A 20573-nucleotide genomic window follows, 5' to 3' on the forward strand; every position below is an offset into this window, starting at 1 on the left:
TAGTCACATCCCAATAGTACCAACTGAGGATTATCTTTCTTTGCATCGAGAAGTCGTTTGTAAAACAAAGTTTGGTCTACTAAACCGCTGGTGGTGGTTTATAAATAAATTAGCAGCAGAACCCTTCATTCAAATGAAAAACAAAAAGGAAAACAGATATAACCTGAGGGTTTTGGATGAACTGGAGGAGGAGGGCAGGGAACTTGACAGCTCCCTTCCCTTCGCCAGGTGACCCTTCCCACCGCCCCCCACCCCTCCACCCAAGGAGCACTTCCAAGCATAGCCCCAAAACCACTGTGGGAGGAGATATTAAAAGCTATATAACAGGTATGTAGTACTTTCAAAATCCAAAAGACTGTTTTCTTCATCAGATTCCAAAGTCTACAAAAGTACTTTCCACAATGTAGCACGATGGTTAGTCCATTGGGTAGACCGGCTACTGCTCCCTCCTTCATTCATTCAACAACATCCGCTAACTGCAGTCCGTTCTCCTACAGTGCTTGTTTTGAAAATAAGCATGCACTCCCGTGCAGGTAATATATTAGGAAGTGATCTGAGCAGACAGCAAGCTTTGTGTTTGCTAACGCTCATTTCTTCCCTAAGAAGCATCAGGCGAATGCAGAAAACCACACATAGCTGAACCAAACCCCCAGCCACAGGAATACGCAAAAATCCCACGTGCTCACGCCCGAGACATCTACCAGCTACCTGAGCTCACCATGCATGTTTTGAGCCACACCTGCCTGGATAAGCCACCTTCTACCACTTCACCATAACCCACAAGTGACAGCCTTTTGGACATCCACTTCCAAATCAGACTTCAGGTCTTTTCCAAGGGGAAATGCCAGGCTTAATTGTATTTCTGCACCTCTTAAACATTGAATTAATGTGGGCAAAACTCTGCTGTCATTTTAGCTAGACTCTTAATTTTTTAAGAGCTTTCGAGTGTTCTGCCCCTCATTTATTTTTCTAGTAAACTGGTTTCTATCATGTTGTTTTGTAGAACGTAGTGGTTTGGGGGAATGCCTATATGGTGTTAGAGCAGAGCTGACTACAGTTTTGTGTTTCTGCAGGGGGCAGTCCCCCCCACACCATGTTGCCTTTAGAATTTAGGAGCTGGCATTAACTGAGCACCTATTCTAATCTGCCAGGCACTTTGCATATGTCATCTCACAGAATTCTGACAACTCCCAGAAGGAAAGATTTTAATCTCCATTTTTCTTCCTAGAAAGCATGAGATTTAAGTCATGTGACTCCTTGTAATTCAAAGAGCCAAGGACAAGATCATGAGTTAACACTGTAGGTGACATATTCCAGAAAGGAGGCATGCTGGCAACCGTGGGGCAGGGGAGAGGGCGGGGGGGGGGGACAGGGAAGGATCAAACGCAAACAGCAGGGAGAAATGTTGGGGTTTTGTTTTCCATTTTATGTCCCAACAAACTGCTCTTTTAAAAGCTGCTCCCTAAATTGTAAATAAGTAGGGGGAAATATCCAAGGGGAGGAACCCGAGCCAGCTTGTTAAGCGGAAATGGAAAGCTGGTATTTCTGAGGAAACACTGAGTAGCAGAGAAATTCAAAACATTAAAATGCCACCCGTTTCCAGACACCAACTGTGCAACGCAGAAACAAGCGGCTTGTGAGGCTGTCAAAGGTGTGATGACAGAAGGTGGGTGTTTGTCACTGCATTGCTTCCAAAGACGCTTTGGGGTACGAATCTCCAGAATTCTTTTCAGGACGCTCTAGAATATCTCCACTCGGATCTTCTAATCCCCTCGAGTTCTGGCCCGTTTTCCTTGGCGGCAGGCGCGGCTGGTTTGGGATGGCAGCTCCTGAAATCCGTGGCCCTTCCTCCACCAGCGCACCCCCGCGAGAGCAACTGCTGTTGTTTCTCAAGCCCGCCCTGGTCTTGCTAGCTAGTCACATCTGGCGACTCTCACATGCGTATGGACATGCACATGCACGTGCACACACATGTACACACACACACACACACACACACACCCTTTTCAGCAGACACAAGGAACTAAGAGAAATACTCTCCCTCTCACCCATTCATCTGTGTCAAGGTCAGGACTGTTGGGGCGCCTGGGTGGCTCAGTGGGTTAAGCCTCTGCCTTCGGCTCGGGTCATAATCTCAGGGTCCTGGGATCAAGCCCTGCATTGGGCTCTCTGCTCAGCGGGGAGCCTGCTTCCTCCTCTCTCTCTCTCTGCCTGCCTCTCTGTCTGCTTGTGATCTCTGTCTGTCAAATAAATAAATAAAATCTTAAAAAAAAAAAAAAAAGATCAGGTCTGTTAACATTGGAGTCCTCAAAGGGCCAGTTCCTGCAGGTGAAAAGCCCCAGTGGTTGGCGGGGCACTCTTTGAAGAACTCATGCTAACATTCTGGAAGGGAGATGGCTCTGAACACCCAAGGCCAAGAGAGCGCAACACCAGCCCACAAGAGCTCAAGTCAAAACTTTCCAGAGAGCTGTGCTCCCCCCACCCGATTGCCCAACCCTGGAGAGAAATGAGAGCAGAGTGATGAGAAGAGAGAGGGGACTCAAGTGCCGGAAGGAAAGAAGAAAACTCACCAAGTAACCGTTCCCTCCACTCACAGCACCCACTCGGGTCTCTCCAACCCCACGGCCCATGCTGGGAGCCACCCTGCTACTCTTCTCCCCGGGGCAACACAGAGTAGGGTGGCCTGTCATGCACACGGCACCGATCAGAAGACAGCCACCACGGCTCCATCTTTCTGGTCAACGTACCCCCACACACTTCTGCTCTTGCCTCGAGAGAGCTGTTCCCACTTCCGTGCCATCCAGTCCACCTGCATCTGGCTGTCTTCTAGCTCATCACTGGCCACTTGCACCTGTGGCATCCAGGATGCACTCTGGAGGGTCCAGACCATGGTCCCAGCAGTGCCAAATATGGCAGAAGCATCTGATGTTCTGGACATCAGGAGTTCTCAGAGCATTCAGAGGTCTTACATCAGATGTCACTGGGACATCTAAACAGACCACTGGCCTTAGCTCTGCAGGTGCTCATTGACCTTCGTCCTCCCTGGCGTGTCTCTCAACAGCGGCATCTGCAGTCGACGCCCCCTAAGTCAGGTTGGTCCACACGATTGCAAGTCCTCTATTTAGGTCACCTGCAGGAAACTTCACCTACTTGAAAACTATTAACAATGAATTTTGGTCTTACAAAGATCAAGAATTACTCAACCAAAACAACAGGAATATTGCATTTCTAATAAAGCCCTGTGCCAACTTATGTACTTGAAGATTATGTGATTTAATAATAATAATAAAGGTCTCTGTCCATTGGCTCTTTATGGGCCAAGCATTACGCAAATACATTACATAAACCAGAGTACTTAATCCTCGTAACGAGCTTGAAGTAGGTGTTATCAAGAATGTTAAGGCTCAGTAAGATTAAGTGACTTGTCTGAAGTCACCCTGCTAATAAGAGCAGGACTGTCTAAGACAGTCCTGAGCTAGAAGACAGCCAGATGCAGGTGGACAGCAACACTGAGCACAGTCTGCCTGGCATTCGGACTTTCATTGAAAGTCTACGTACCTACTACTGTTTTTTGTTAAATTCATTCATGTATTTCTTTGCCAGCCTTTGCTATACATAGCAGGCCCTTCTGTTTAGGTCCTAAATATCTTCAGAATGAAGTCCGTGTTATTCTATTTCTTTCGACTCTCACTAGCACCTGGTCTGAAGTTGCTCCGATAGCACCGTCCCGAGAAATGTCACGTTACTGACACACGTGGTATCAAAGAATGCACAGCATATAAGCAGATCTGTATGTCTACAGAATTTCCTAATCTTTTCTTTTCTTTTTTTTTTTTTTTACCACAGAAGGCACAAAATGGTACATCAAAGATGATTTTTCAAATAAGGAAAGCAGCATTCAAACAAGTGTCTCTGTTGTGCCTTCTGGAAGAAGCATCTTTAATAAAAGTCATGAGTGACACAGACATGAGGAAGACTGGCTTCCGGCCTGCAGTAGTCACTGGAAAGCAGGGCAGATGCTACGCCCCATACTCACAAGTGCAGGAAGGCTGTCCTTTCTGTCCACCTTGTACCCAGTAGCTTGCACTGTGCCTCACCCCATGGCTGTGACACAAAAAATGTGTTGTTCAGTGCATTCTTTTTTTTTTTTTTTTTTTTGAAAAATGTTAAGTTCCCACTGTGTGCCGGGTACTATACAAGATATTTTCACAAATGTGGCTTACATTACAGGGATCTCAGAATAACAGTAGGAAGTGTGTTTTAAGATCTCTACTAACAGACATGAAAACTGAGGCTTGAAGCAAAAGTTCCAAGAGAAGGCAGGCTGTGGTCAGTGCTGCCCTATCTGTGCCCTTGACCTGGGCATGGGACAAAGAGAGTATAGCTCACACTTGGCCAACTCCCTGCTCCCCACTGCCTCATTCTTGATCTGTAAAAATAAATCATCTGATCTTTGAGTAAGGACCCCGTGTGCTCTAAGTGTCCACAGGATGTACGGACAGCTGTGAGTTGGGCTTCTGGGCTGCAACACATCACTTCCCCTGATTCATCTGGGGTCACGGGTAGGAAGGAAGACACCAGCCATGCTTGTAGATTCTTACTTTCCAAGGAGTTTAACCCGCACTCCTCCGAGGCAGATCTTTAGGCCTTCCCAATTTAGACTGGGTTTTCTAGAAGGTTGGGTTCCTGTGCAGCAGCAAAGAGCAACCAGGAAGGAACTGCATCAGGAAAATGGCACATCCAAGGCTCAGAGCAGCTTCGGGAACAGGTATTGATCTGGCAGGAGGGCACAACAGAGATGGTGGCCTAAAGCCAGCTAATCCTTGACGTTCACAGGGCACACTGACACAAGAACATGATCTGAGCTTCCCGGTGCACCTCATGAGACTGAAATTCACCCTACTTTAAACATGAGGAAACTGGGGTCTAGACCATGGCAGTGGCTGGTCCAAGGTCCCACAGTCAGACGGGATTAAAGCCAGAATTCAATCCCAGACCTTCCATCTCCAAAGCCTATGTTGCTTCTGCCTGCCACATCATACCGGGCACAGACAGTGATCTTGGGCTAGCCATCCATCCACTCATGCATTTTGCAAGTCGTTACCAAGTGTAAAGTTGCAATGGAAGAGACGACACATACACTTCAACCGGGGGCCAATATATTACAGCAAGATATCTTTGGAGGACCCAGGGTCTCAGGACCTGAGAATACCTTATTTACTTATTCTTGATTTATTATTTATTTTCCCCACCTTACACAGGTAAGTCTAAGAACCTTATCCATCTTTGCCCTGCGTCATTCGCAGGCACCTGGCATGGTGCCAGACTCTGCATCTGAGCAGAGACTGAGCACAGGGAGGGCATAAGTCTTCCAAAGGTCCACAGGGAGGGGCCCAGGGAGGCCAAGGCCCTGAGGTTAGATCCTGGGCGGCTGGTGATCATGGGAAGGACGGCACGAAGGCCCTGTGGCTCATGGAGTGACCAAGGGCGAGACAGTGCAAGATGACAGAGAAGACAGAGACAGGCCAGGGAGAACGCGGGGTTCGGGGTTAGAACAACTGGATTTCAAATCCCAGCCCTGCCACTTACTAGCTGTGTAACACCAGGATGATTCCCGAAGCTTCCAGGAGCCCTACCTTCCAGGTTCTCCGCAGATTAACTGAAATAATACAGGTGAAGCGCTTAGAAGGCGTGGCTTTGCAGGCCATGGAAAGATGAGAGCGTGGTCTCTGTCCACCAGGAGCTCGCAGCCGAGTGACGAGGACAGAGAGTAAAGGCCACGTCCGGCATTTCCTGACCTTTCTTCCCCCACACCAGTCACCCTGTGCCACATGCCTCCCTTTATCTCCTCACGACCCTCTGAAACAGAGACCTGAAGGATTCTGACTCGGGAGGAGGCACTGGAGACTCAGAGACGCAGGGTAAAGGCAGGCAGCTAGCTGGTGGCCACGCCAGGGTCCTGTCTGGCTCCCTTTGAGGCTGGTGTGCTCTCACTGGGACACACAGCCTCAAGAAGCTGGCAGGTAACCGGGAGTAGTCTGTTACTATAATACCATGCCCGGGAAGCACAGAGAAGCTTCCGTGTCGGCCTTTGTACAGGAGGTGGCATTTCACCCGGTCCTTAAAGGATTCAGCCCCGACCAGACAGAAGAGGCCAGGAGGGCCATGTCACAGACAAAAGCACAAAGTGGGTTCTGGGAAAGGCGACAAGCCCACTGACCTGGGATCAGAGGAGTGGGGCGGGCGGGGGCAGGGGCGGGCCGGTGGAAGAGTCTGGGAGGAGCAGATTGCCAAGGCCTCACCCACCAGACCCAGAAGCCTACAGGCAGCTGGGAGCCAGCCATCATTCTTGAGCAGTGGGGGAGTGACACGACGAGCTTTGTTTCTGAGGAACTGGATGAGAACAGGGAGTTCTTGACTTATGCAACACCTGAAGAAAATGCTGCCTGACTTACAAACTGTCACCGGGTTTTAATAGAAGGCGTTATTCATACTCTTTGTATCAACAGTCTTTCAGGGCCCTGTGCTGGGGCCTATTTTAGGAACTCACAGCTCTAGAAATGTTACATCAAAAAGTTGACACGTCACACTCCCAGCTGCCAAGGGAGCGCCAGACCCCAGGTCCAGGAGGTGTCAGGGTGTCCCTGCCCCCTCCTCCCCTCCCCGAGGCGCAGCCATTACCAGTGGAACCATGCCGGCAAGGCCTGCTCCTGTCTCCCCCCGCACCAGGGCGTGATCTCCTCTTCATCATTCTCTCTCAGCCCCAGTTTCCCTCTGCCCTGGGGTCCCCACCGTAGTGACACTCAGGAAAGCCTGCCTCCAGGAGGCAGGCAGCTGTGGCCTCTGGGGGAGGGGGGCAGCACAGGTCAGTGGGTTGCCATGACAACACCACAGGCCCTGCCCCAGGGGCCGCTGGGTTCCAGGAAGGGGCCCCTGCCCTGCCTCCAGGGGGCCACCCCACTCTGCCCCTGTCTGTATTCCTTCCCTTGCTCACCAAACATTGCTTTAGCACCAACTATTTGCCTGGCACTGAGGTAGGTTCTCGTACTGGACACCACAGACAAGGTCCCTGCTCTCAGGGAGCTCGGATTCTGTGGTGGTGATGCCCAGAAACAAGCATGCACGATGACTTCAGAACACAAGGAGGGTTAGGAAGAAAATGAAGCCCCAGAATGAGATAAAGAGAGATGGGGGAGCTGTTTGAGGTAGCAGGACACTGAGGGCCTCTTGGAGGAGGCGATGTTGGGGCAGGGGCACAGACCTGAGGAGGGATGGGCCTGAAAACCAGTGTGGCGCGGAGAGGACCGGTGAGAGCAGTAGGAAACGAAATCAGAGGTAGGAAAGGCCGAATGCATGTAGGCACTTGCTGGCCCTAGGAAGAACCCCACATTTACCCCACATGAGCTAAGAAGCTGTTGGAGGGCCCAAAGCAGGTGACGTGAGCTGCACAGGCTCAGAAAGTATAGCCTGCTAGGGGCCGTACACACATCCACCCCACGGCCTGTTGGTGAAGCATCTGTGGGGCACCGCATGCCAGGCGCTCTGCGACACGGGAGGGGCAGCGTGGCAAACCAGGCAGGCACCGCTTCTGCCTTCAGGGAAGGTTAGAGTTTAGCATGAGAGTCAGCTGTTGGATAATAGAGATGGGGTTCCTGAGAGAGCCGCGGAAGAGAAAAGAAAAGGGAGTCTGACCTTATGTGTGAGTCAGGGAAGCTTCTCGGAGGAGGTGGCATTAAACCGACAGCTGAAGACTCTGAAGGCATCTTGTTGCCACCCCAGGTCAACAGCGAGGGAGGAGTGTTTTTGGCAGAAGGAACGTCATGTGAAAAGGGTCTACAACCAAGCTACCCAGGTGCCCCAAATAAGTAAATCTCTAAAAAACAAAACCAGAAGCCATTCTGTGGGCAGCTCCACTGGGTGCTACTGAACACAACCTCAGAGGGCAGAGAAAGGGAAGCAGGAGACCACATGATTATTATCCAAACTTTGGAGATTGCTTTTGCCAGGACCACATATGCAAGCTAGTCCCAGGCAAACTGACACTTAATGGCCCCCAGGTAGGTCGTCACTGCAAGAGCCTCATGAATTTAGAGTGGCTTAGGACAGAAGCAGCAAGATGAGAAAAGATAAGAACTCTGCCTCTTTCCATCTAACGGGATCCACTACTCTAGCTGGTCCAAGACACAAGTGTCCCCATGTCCCCACAGCTCTTCCTCACCTGCTGGGGTCTCAAGTACAGTGTGAGGAAGTGAATCTGAGGTGACAGTAATGACACGTCCTGGAATGTGCTGCCCACTATCTTCACCACCAGCAGCATGGTAGCTTCCTGTTAGAGCATCGGCACTGGGCTCCTAGTCATTTACGGGGATGATCTCATTCGGTCGCAACAGTGCAGATGGGGAAGGTACAGGTTACACAGATGCATGGCCAGGACAGAGAGGAGTGTGAATGGCTTGGTGCCATTATCCCCACACCCCGGGCTTCAGGATGTGTCCACTGTGTCCTCTTTGTCCCTGTAGCTGATGGGTACCCATCACACACAGAGGCCAGGGTGCTCAGAAACACCAGTCCACTTAGTATCCCCTCAACACTCAGTGGCCTGGGCCTGGCTCTCTGTGAAGATGGGAGAGGACTCGCTTCCTCCTTCAATTCAACCCTTTACTGGAAGAGATTCCTAATCCACAACCCCACTCACTCTCCTAGCAGTACTTGCTAAAGAACACCCTCCCCAGTTTTCCTCTTTACTTTTCTTTTCTTTAAAAATCTGAGCAGTGGCAGGGGAGGGGGGCACCTGGGTGGCTCCGTCAGTCACAACAAGACTGGTCACCACCTCAGGGTCCAGAGATCAAGGCCCCACGTCAGGCTCCCCGCTCATGCAGAGTCTGCTTGGGATTCTTTTCTCCTTCGCCCTCTGCCCCTCCCCATGCTCGCTCGCTCTCTCTTCTCTCAAAATCAATCCATCCATCCATCAATCAAATCTTTAAAAAAAATCTGAGCCATGTTTTCACGTCTTTCCCAATTCTAGTATTTTCCTTTAAAAAATAATGTACACCCCCCCCCCGCCAACTCCCACTGTAGGTATGTCTCAGTTTCCAGTTCAGCCAAATAATTCCTGCTTCAGAAGGCTGCCCTGAGACTCCTCGGATGTGGACAATGGATGAGAGTCTCTGAGGAAGGCGGCCGTGCTGACGGCACACCAGGCCTTCTTACTTCCGCCGCAGGCTGTGCCACTCTTCCTCAACCCCCTCAGCCTCAGTGCTCTCTCATCTGCCCAAACCACTCACTCTGTTTTTCGAGGGGCCTCTCCACACTCCCCGAGTTCACCTGCTGGCTGTGCTGTCCCCCCATCCATACCCTGGGGAGCCTCTCCTGCAGGTCTGGAAATGACCAAGCATCAAGGCTTGAGCCCCCTTATGGCCGACGGCAGCAAGGAAGCCCCTCCTGTCAGCGGGGGGATCCGATACAGAGAAAAGGACAAGGAGGCCTGACTGCTGAGCCTCGCTGTCTCACTGCTTTGTGAACGTGACCACGTTCTTACCCCTTTCTGAGCCTCAGTTTCTCTCTCTGTTACAGTTACAGTAACTACCACTGTGCGAACCGCCATTTTGTACCACTGAGCGAAACTGCTCCATACCTCGTCTTGTAATTACTTCATATACAGGAATTATCAACTCCTTTCATAGATGGGGGGAGCAGGGCCCAGAGAGAAAGGCCTGGATGAAAAGAGCTGAGGCCTCTGCCTTCTTTTTGGCTAATGGAATTCCCTCTCCCGGCTGTTCCGTGTGCCCCGTGTCCTGTCAGGTCTTCCTCATCGGCCGGGGTCTCAACCACCGCAGAAGGCAGGGGAGCCCAAGGCGACACTAATGCCATCTCCTGGAATGTGACCTCCCCATGCAAGCACCGTATCTTCATGAACGTCGTGGCAATGACTTGTCCCAAATCACACAGCCGGTAAGCGGCCAAGCCAGGGTTTGAACCCAAATCTAACCTAACCATTCACTTTTTTTTTTTTTTTTGCTTCAATTATCATTTGAAAATTACTTATTGAGCAACTACTCTCAGACACTATCCTGGGCTCTGAAGATACAACAGTAAACCAAAACCACAAAGTCACTCTTCACACGCAAGCAACAAAAATAGAACTTAAAAGTATCCACCGATGAAAGAATAATTTTAAAGAATGACAGTTTGACTCAAAACACATCAGCGGGGGCGCCTGGGTGGCTCAGTGGGTTAAGCCGCTGCCTTCGGCTCAGGTCATGATCTCAGGGTCCTGGGATCGAGTCCCGCATCGGGCTCTCTGCTCAGCAGGGAGCCTGCTTCCCCCTCTCTCTCTCTGCCTGCCTCTCCATCTACTTGTGATTTCTCTCTGTCAAATAAATAAATAAAATCTTAAAAAAAAAAAAAAAAACACATCAGCGGTTACACCTAACCATTACCTTATACTACAAAACCCGTAATTATATATGCCTTAAGGTCTCACTGTGAGTACCCAGCTGTGTCTGACGTACTGCCAAGTACTCATCAGGGGCTCAATAAAGTTAAGCCCTTTCTCATTTTGGAAAACTCAGTACAGAAAACTCAAAAGCGGTCACAGAGACGATGGAGGTGTCCTTATTGGTAACAGACAAGAATTAACAAGGAAACCCCAAAGTGCCCCAGTGCTGTTAGCTCGCAGATCACACAGACTCACCAACATCCCTGGAGACTAGAAAAAATGAAAGCTAAGGTGTTCAGTGCCATCTCCTGTCAAAGACACATTCCATGTAAAAGCAGATCTCTGCTCTGGAAATGTCCCTGGGAACAGCAGAGTTAACGTACAATCTTGCCTGAGTATGCTGGGCAAATTTCACTTCCCCTCCACCTAATGCGGGCAGACTTTTCTTTCGTTTCTATTTCTATGATTACAACATTACTAAAAACATATAAAAGTCTGGAGAAAGGTTCCTGGGGCCGAGGCTCCTCACTAGGCATGGCATCTGATGGTATCTGATTTCTGACATCACTGCCTTTTCTTTTCTTTTTTTTTAATTCTTTTTTTTTTTTAAGATTTTATTTGACAGACAGAGATCACAAGTAGGCAGAGAGGCAGGCAGAGGGGGCGGGGCGGAGGAAGCAGGCTCCCTGCTGAGCAGAGAGCCTGATGCAGGGCTCGATCCCAGGACCCTGAGATCATGACCTGAGCCAAAGGCAGAGGCTTAACCCACTGAGCCACCCAGGCGCCCCCATCACTGCCTTTTCTAGTCTGGGGGTTTGCTTTGCCTCGTCTGCATTTCTTCTCACTCCCTCTCTGAGGGGATGGGGCTTCGCCCCGGAACCTCAGGAGCCCGCCACTCCTGACGGCAAGACCCAAACAGACTTCAAACGAGTCTGAACCTTCCCGAAACATCCTTCTAACAGGCCAAATGCTTTTTTTAACTCCTGTATTTTAAACTGTATTTTAAATTGTTGAAAGGAGAAACCTATTCATCCACAATCCTGCCCCTCTCACATGTGACTACTTGTCCTTTTCCTGGTGTTGCCGCAACTACAGCAGTCTTGGGCACACAGATGACCTACATCCCCAGGGACCAGTTGGACATGCTGCTTCCATTCATTTTCCCTTAACATTCCATCACGCAGATTTTTCCTGTTTCCCTACAGCCCTCGTATTGATCACTCATTGATGCCCAGTGTTCCCACAAGCTCATATTCCTATTTTTATAACGTCTTAATGAATTTGGTACATATTTTTTCTCTTTTGAATTATTTCCCGAGAGTCAACTAGGAGAAAGAAAAACAAATGCATGGGCTTAGGAACGAGCCAGGAATGAGTGGCCTGAAATCCAGCCTTCACACTTTGGGCAAAAAGTCTCTAAACCTCAGTGTCCCCTTGTGTAAAACGGGGGGAACGATAATCGGCCAACCTTATCTTAGTGGTGGGAGGTGTGGAAAGCTCTTATCATAGCGCCTGTTCTAGAACCATGGAACCACCACGATTCCCGAGGCCCTGTCTATGCCAGAGACATTTTGTGTGTTTTCACGACACGGTAGGCGTTAAGCACACAGCCTGTGGACCTCAACTCCCAGGTTCAAGTCTAATTGCCTTGCCGTGTGACCTGGGGTGAGGGACTCAACCTCCTCAAGCTTCATTTTGTTGTTTTTAATCTGCAAAAGGGGGGTAGTCCTAACAACACCTCATGGAGTTTCTATGAGACTCAGTGAACAACACACAGAGAATGTTCACATGATAAGCACCACGAAAATCTTAGCTGTTATAATTTTTGCATTATGCCCACCCCCATGGCACACGACAGTGGTCCCTTCTGTGAGCATTCTTTCCATTTGATTCTTAGATCTTTGGTGCAGTGAAGACCTTTGGAGGACACTAATTCTACTGTCCGCCCTCCCCACCCCCGGAAAAGTCACTAAGTTCTGCAACCCTAGGCACATTATTAACCTCATGAGTTAACCTCATGAGCCTCAATTCCTTCCTATATATAAATAAGAAACGGGGTACCTGGGTGGCTCAGGTTATGATCTCAGGATCCTGGGATCAAGGAAGGCCTGCATCGGGCTTCCTGTTCTGCAGGAAGCCTGCTTCTCCTTCTCCCACTCCCCCTGCTCGTGTTCCCTCTCTCTCTGTGTTACTGTCAAATAAGTAAATAAAATCTTTATAAATAAATAAGAAACTACCCCCATGAAGTTACTAGGAGGATTAGGACAAATATAAGCTCCTTAAGAGCGGACTGCACCGTACTCACCCCACTGTTGCCTGCAGTCAGGACGGAGCTGGGCATAGAACTGCAGGTCAGTGAGGAGAGGAAGGAGGAAAGGGAGGAAGCAGCACCAGCATCCGTGCCTGGCACCACGCAGGGGCCCCGAAGAGGGCCAGCTCAGCCGGAGTTCATCAAGTACTCATCTGCATGGAGCTACGAGCCAGCCTTGCTAGAAAGCAAGCAGAGAGATGCGGCGTTCTTCATAATATGAAAGATGGGGTTGACTTTATTTTTTTTTAAGATTTTATTTGAGAGAGAGAGAGCATGAGTGGGACAGGGGGTAGTTAATCTGCATCATGTTCTCTCAACCCTGGAAAGTACGGGATAGATGTTTTCACAATGAAGAAAACTGAAAGCTTCAGAAGGAGAGGGAGAAGCAGACTCCCAACTGAGCACAGAACCTGACACGGGGCTTGATCCCAGGACCCCGACCGAGATCATGACTGGAGCCAAAGGCAGATGCTTAACTGACTGAGCCACCCAGGCGTCCCACATTGACTTATATCTTAAGTAAACATTTACTGAGCACTGACTTGTGCAAGACACGGTGGGCAAAATGCTTGGTCCTGGGCTAAGCCCAGATAGGGACGACACGGGGGGAATCTTGGGAAACAAAGAAAGAAGCATCAAGTAAACGTGTAAAAATGAGGCTGGAAAAATGTGTGCACTTCTGCACACGTGGGTAATTCCCCCGTGAGGCACGGTTACAACAGTTCTTTGTGTAAGGGAAACCGCCATCTCTTTCCTTACGACCCGATGTTTTCAAGGGGGACAGCGATGGCCCGGTTTAAAGGAAGCAACATCGGTTTTGGTGCCATAGCTGACCTCAGGGTGGACAGTCTCGCTACATGAGCCATTGCGTGTGACTGAGCCCACTGAGGGGTGGTTTCACTAAGAATGAACTGGGGAAGGGCTTCTGGGTGGCTCAGTCGGTTAAGCATCTGCCTTTGGCTCAGGTCATGCTTTCAGGGTCCTGGGATCAAGGTCCACATCGAGTTTCACATCGGGCTCCCTGCTCAGCCAGGAGCCTGCTTCTCCCTCTCTGTCTGCTGCTCCCCCTTGTGTGTTCTCTCTCTTTCTCTCTCTCAGATAAATAAAATCTTGAAGGAGGAGGAGGAAGAGAAAGAAGGAAGAGAAGAAACTGGGAAAGATCCTGCCTATAGGTTTACAAGGTCATGTATTGAAAAGACTGAACACAGTGAAAGTGTTGTATAAAATTTTGTTTTCTTCTCCTATGCCATCCTCGTGGAGAGGGGAGAGAAGACAGGTCTTGGAAGCTATTAGGGGAAAACGAGAATCACATGGAAACTCAAAGCACCTTTTGTTTATTGAGTTTTTATGACATGCCAAGGCCCTGTGCTGACCTTTTACACACTTTATTTCATTTAGTCCTCACAATATCCTATGAGGTGGGGACTACACATGGTCCCACTTTACTGGCAAGCAAACTGAGGCTCAGAGAGCTTACCTCACTTGATGAGTTCATACATCCCAGCTCATGGAAAAACCAATTCTCATCAAGCCTTTGGGATTCCAGAGGCAGAGCTGTTAATGATTGGGTCGATGACTGTAAACTCCCCACACGGACGATTATACCCGTGATTGCAAACTGTAACACGCTATGCAAATGGAAGGCACTGTTTTATTTGAACAGCAAACTTTCAATGTTGAACCTATTATAAGGAAAATCATGCCTATAAGTAAGTAGCTATGAAGCCCTGATGGTGCGTATAGGATGTCAAATTTGCCAAAGTAACTGGCCAGCGGGGTTCCCTTCCGAATGGTGGGGCCAGGTTGAGTTTGGAAGCTGGGGAAATGATTTGAGACGAAGGTACACACTGCACCAAGGCATCCCCGCAGGAAGGAACGTCCATGGGCGTCCTCAGTCAGCCTATTGCCAAAGTGACATTGAGGTCCCCATGGCAGCCAGACACCCGCTGCCCCCGGGACACTGAGCTCCCAAGAACCGCAGTGTGAGCTGCCATCCCCCACCTTCCCCACCATCAAGGATCAGGGATGACTTGACCTCCTGAACTTCTTTAGGTAGGAAGTAGGGGAGGTGAGCTAGCATGGACCTCTCTTGGGTTTTCCTTCTAACTCTAGGTTTGGGGAGGCAAGGAGGCAGCCTGGTTTCAAAATCAGAATAATCTGTGTTCCAAACCGAATTTGACATCATATATTTGGCCTGGGCACGGTAACTTGGCTCTCTGAATCTCAGCTTCCTCGCTTGCAAAACGGGGACAATGATACCCAAGGCCCAGAACAAGAATGAAACGAGGTAGCACGCATGAGCAGTTAGCACAGAGCCTGGAAGACATGGTACAGTTTATTAATCTGCTACCCAGTTTCAAAGAAAGGGATCATTTTATTAAGAAAGTAAATAACCAGTTTGAAAATAACTCACTCAGTCAGCCTGACGTCAATTACCCAAAGTGATTTCAATGTCGTTTCCTTCTTCCTCCCATTCTTTGCTTCTCAAAAATGATCTATGTGTCAACGGATAGTCTTCAGGTACTATCTATAATCATACAACTTCCATGGGACTGCTTGTTTGTTTTCTAATCTCTCGAGATCATGAAAACCTTTGCACAAAACCCAGACCCACAGGAAGTCCCTTTTCTAGGTTGCTCTTCTCTTGGATCCCTCTGCAGCCCTCTGGGCCCCGCTTCAAGCTTTCTCGGCAGGGCTCCAGGTGAGGCTTGCACCTGTCGTGGGGTGTGAGTCTGGGTGGGCAGCTCTCCCTGCTCCCAGCACCACCTCGGCTGTACCCAGTGGGGTAGCCGAGGGTGCCCTACCACCTGGGCACCCTGAGGAAACCCCAGTGAAGCAGAGAAATAATTCATTCTTCTAATCACAGCAAAGTTTTCAAACTTGAAAACAGAGCCTTGATTAGGAGAAAAGCTGTGTTGTTGTTTTGGGTTTTTTTTTCCTAAAGGCCTGGCATTTCTGAAAAGTTCCCCTATTCTACCCAAACCACAGCAACCTCAAAAACTCTGCCCACTGCATTGAAAGTAAAAGTTCGTGGGGACCATAACCTCTCTCACAATAACCGCTCAATCTTCTTTCCAATGCTTGAGAGTTTCAACGATTTAACTGAGGGCCTCTAGCCCTCTGGGATCTCTCTTCCATGTAGACTCCCAGGGCTTTCTCAGCCAGCATTATTTATTTTGTATGAGGTCAAATAATGCTCTTATAGAGAATCTACTTCTCTTTCATAAAAGGAGTCATCAAGTAGAAGAAATTAAACTCCTAGAAACAGAGATCATTTTCGTAGTCACAGAAGGATGACACAAAACTCTTTGGTTTTCTTTTGGATGGAACAAAAAATGGACACATACTAATTCCCAATTCCTCCCCCACTCTACACTTATTATCAGCAGTGGAATGGAACCCTGCCAAGAAAACATGACAAAATATTTAAAGTTATTGATATCACATCATAATTAAGTTTGGGAGTGTGCCCTGGTCTCAATTCTGGAACTTTATAAAATCCTAAAAACTTCACTAAGATCCCAGCCTACCCATGAGCCTTTGGAATCAGGACACAAATTAGAAATCCATTACGTCCCCCATGAACACCCCAAACCTAGCCTAATCATTCTGAAAAAGAGGACGTGGGACTCAAAAAAATTGCCCGTGCTCATCTTTTAAAAATCATACGTTCAATAACTGTAACGTTCCAAGAAATACCTCTTTCTTTAAAAGTCTAATAATAGCAGGAAATGATTTCGCAGCCATCACAAGGTTCAAAACAAAGGAGGGGCACCTGGGTGGCTCAGTTGTTAGGCGTCTGCCTTCAGCTCAGGTCATGATCCCGGGGTCCTGGGATCCAGCTCCACATTGGGCTCCCTGCTCAACAGAGAGCCTGCTTCTCCCTCTCCCACTCCCCTTACTTGTGCTCCCTCTCTCACTGTCTCTCTCTGTCAAATAAATAAATAAAATGTTTAAAAACAAAAACAAAAGCAAAAAAAACGCGCTGCCGTAATTTTCTTCACGAAACGCATCCACGCCTCAAAAATTAGATGCTGCTGGTGTAAATCAGCAATCGCTCGTCACTCTCCAGATTCTTCAAATGACCATTTAAAATCTAGTTCAAGAGGAGTTCACTTGTGTCGAGGGGATGCATTTTCGCCAACAAGACGGAGTCAGGGGATCAGCGCTTCTGAAGCGGTGGTTCTCCGCTTCAGAATAAATAAAAATAAAAATCTGCCACATTCGTCCAACCCATTTAGGCTGCGTCTGAACAACACTGACGTTTAGCACAACGAAAGCACACAGGACACAAAGTGCGAACAGACCTTCCCTGAGCTGCAGCCCTTTCAAAGGCTTTTCTTGTTATCCCTCTAAATTAAACAAGACCCTAACGGAGATGAAAACCCACCACGCCCAGGTTCATCTGTCTACTGATAATTATTGATTGCTCAGGGGCAGATCACACTTTTATGTTTCACTGGGGATTAAGCACCCTCAAAAGTGGAAACTACATACATATTTGGAAGTTACTCTGCTCTAAGGATCCGATCTAACACAACAAACAAAAACCAGATAGTCTGCTGGTAAGACTGGTAAGTCTGCTGGCAATCCAGTCCTGTTCACCTATGTCTGGGTCATAGTCAACTGAACACCTAGTGGCCGAGTTTCATTCTTTTCTGCCTTTTATGATCTCTCGCTTTCCCTTTAAAAAAAGTGGTTCACATTTCAGAAAATTTACAAATCACAACATAGATTTTAAAAACTCACGATAAAGGCAGAGACAGACAGGCAAACATTTTGCCCCTTGCATGAAAAAAGTATGCAAGAAAGGCAAAAGGAGGAAACTCTTTCTGTGTATCTTGTTCAACTGAGTTTCAGAGACTGGCTCGTTTGAAACAGAATTTACCACTTCCTGAAGATCAAGTGTAAAATGGTTGTCTTTATTTTTTTTTTATAATTTTTGTGGGGTTTTTAAAAAGATTTTTATTTATTTATTTGACAGAGATCACAAGTAGGCAGAGAGGCAAGCAGAGAGAGAGAGAGAGATTGGAGGAAGCAGGCTCCCCGCTGAGCAGAGAGCCCATTGTGGGGCTTAATCCCAGAACCCCGGGATCATGACCTGAGCCAAAGGCAGAGGCTTTAACCCACTGAGCCACTCAGGACCCCAAAATGTTTGTCTTTAAAACGGTGATGCCTACAAGCAGAACGGGGGTGGGGGGCAGGGACAGAGAACGTAGGCCTTCCTATTCCAGGATGGGAAGGGTCTTGGGAGTGGTGGGGGGGGGGGGCCCGGGCGGGGGGGCAGAACGTAGGTCTACTCTGAGGGCCCCATGGAACTTCCTTCCAGGGTGCACATTCCAGCGAACATGTGTTCTCTCTGCCAAGACACATTTCCTACTTCCTTTAACAAGCTGGACAACACAAGGATGAAATCATGGCCAACGGCAGCATTTAAGATGCCTTTTTCATGGAAAGGTAGGGAAGCGAGGATGAAATTAATCCCTCCTTCTAAACTTGAGAAGAGTGATTTATCTGGACATTAGAGTCAAGGTCGTATCTACACAGTAACAGAAAACATCTAGCTATGCTGAAACAGTCCACGTTTGTTTCAGGAGTCTTATCCCCTTTTCCCAACTAGACACACAGAAGTGGGCGTAGGAAGACCAGATAAATATTTTTAAGAATGCTATCTGCCACTTACTGAGCAATTTCTAGAAGCCAGGCTTAACTTAACACGTGTTAATTTTCTCATTATATTCCCTTAACCCTGAGACGTACGGCGTAGATGGTTTCACAAAGAAGAAAATGGAAAGCTTCGGGAAGTTGGGTCATTTGCTGTGGGTCACACAGCTAGAAAGCAAATGAGCTGAGACTTAAACCTTGGTCTGTGTGATGGTAAAGCTTACGTTCTTGTCATTGTCAGACCACATTCACCTCCAGTCACAGGTTACTGCATGTCTGTGAATGACTTCTCTCTGCAATACACTGTTGGATAAGTCACCTGAAGACTACGTTTATTCACACATGACCTAATGGCTGTTCCCTCTTTAGTTTAATCTTATGGAGGTACGTTGGCATGTGAGCAGGAAGGAAGCTGTGACATTCTCAGGGACAAAGCAAATGTTAAGTTCAAATGAATCCCAAAGACTAAAGTACATTTCACCTCTGTAGTAAAGAAATGAATGCTTTATCTCCCTATTTTTGCCAACAATAGTTAAAAAAAATTTGCCTCCAGTCTAATGGACCACACTGCCACTTTCATATAGGGACAAAAATAACAAGTCCTTCGCTTTCACTAAAATGATACATGCCTTATTGGACATCCTTTCCAACACAACCCTCTCCCTCACTAGCAGAAGGAGGGGGAGGAAGGAGAGGGGAGGAAGGAAGAGGAGGAGAAGGGGGAGCACGAGACGGAAGGGAAGGAGGAGCGGGAGGAGGAGGAACAAGAAGAAAAGGTCATCAGTATAGCCTTGTGACTAAGAGTGAGGACCACACGCAGGTTAGGCCACCTACTCCCTTCATGGGTATTCTTTTTGCCCCAGAAATCACTGCATAGAATGGAGTAGATCATAATAGTACCCATGACATATATTTTAAAATGCGGCCAAAAATGCATTTACTTTTTTCAACTAATAATGCATTTAAAGCACTTAGTTCATGCCTGGCACGTGAAAGGCACGTAACAAAGTTTAAACACCCAAGTGCAAAGCTAGAGCCGGCGCTTGCACGCTGCATCAGTGAAAGTCAGGCACACACAGCGGACATTGCTTCCGGTGCAATCACAGTCTGTCTCACCAGCCCAGCTTCTGATGCTCAGAAACTCACTCAACACTTGACAGCTCCTAGCTTTAAATTTTGTCTCTTGCTTGCTGGTTTCCCCATTTACACCGTGAATGACAACAGTTCCTTCTATATATATAGGGTTGTTGGGAGCACTCGCCAGCCAATGCATTTAAATAAAAATGCTTAGTAGCACAGTAGAGATATGTACTGACGGTTACGTATGGCCATTTTCACATTTTATACAAGGGCCCTTTCAGATGCTTGGATCAGTTCCATTAGAACACTGGGGCTCATTAAAGTAAGCTTCTAGATCAAGGGCATCCAGCTTTATGGGGCACCCAGAAGGTAGAAACTTTCTGATCACCATGCTCTACCTTCTTCACTCCAGGGAGTGGTTTTTCTCCTTAGAGTGCTTATCACACACTGAAATTACCTATTTTGTGTGTTTGTGTATGTTACCTTGTTTGTCTAGAATTTATGCTTCAGAAGAGCACTGCTGGCATTTTTGTAAGCCTGGCATCCAGGAGAGTGCCTGGCACACCGGATACATGTAGTTTTCTTGAATGAATAAAGCAAGCTAAAATGTGTCCAAAATCATCATTCAACCACAATGATACATGGCTTTCCATCACAGCCATCCATTAAAAGCCTCTCCAAATGAAGAGTCACATGACTCCTTCAGAGACGTTTTCTCTGGGAGCCAAGACTAAAACTTTCCATGATTCTCCGCTTTCATCCACTTCTCTCCAAGTGGAATTCAAATCCATCTCAAGGCCAGAGGCGTCACCAAGGCCTGCCAGGCTAGCATTCTAGCGGGACCCATAGGAGGGGGACTGGCTGTGGCGAGGGGCAGGCTTTCCCAGTCTGGTCTCATAGGAGCTGTGACCCCACACAAGTTCTAGACCCTCTTTCATCCCACAAAAGGGATGCCGCGGAATTATGGTCAGGTTTACTCGACTCGTGTGTGAAAATGTGCCTGTGACGGGGCTGACCCATAGTGGGTTCGACAAGAAAGCACATCCTTTCCTTCAGGCTCCAAGGAGCACCTATTCCTAT

At 48.1% G+C, this 20573-nt stretch overlaps 1 protein-coding gene across 3 annotated transcripts in view; it reads right to left on the reverse strand.

Annotated features, from left to right (window-relative positions):
• The window catches only part of RFX4 (regulatory factor X4), a 155861-nt gene that overhangs the window by 128945 nt on the left and 6343 nt on the right, over nucleotides 1–20573 (reverse strand). The gene's annotated exons all lie outside the window — the stretch shown is intronic.

This window comes from Mustela nigripes, chromosome 6, assembly GCF_022355385.1.
Source record: "Mustela nigripes isolate SB6536 chromosome 6, MUSNIG.SB6536, whole genome shotgun sequence".
NCBI classification, from domain to species: Eukaryota; Metazoa; Chordata; class Mammalia; order Carnivora; family Mustelidae; genus Mustela; species Mustela nigripes.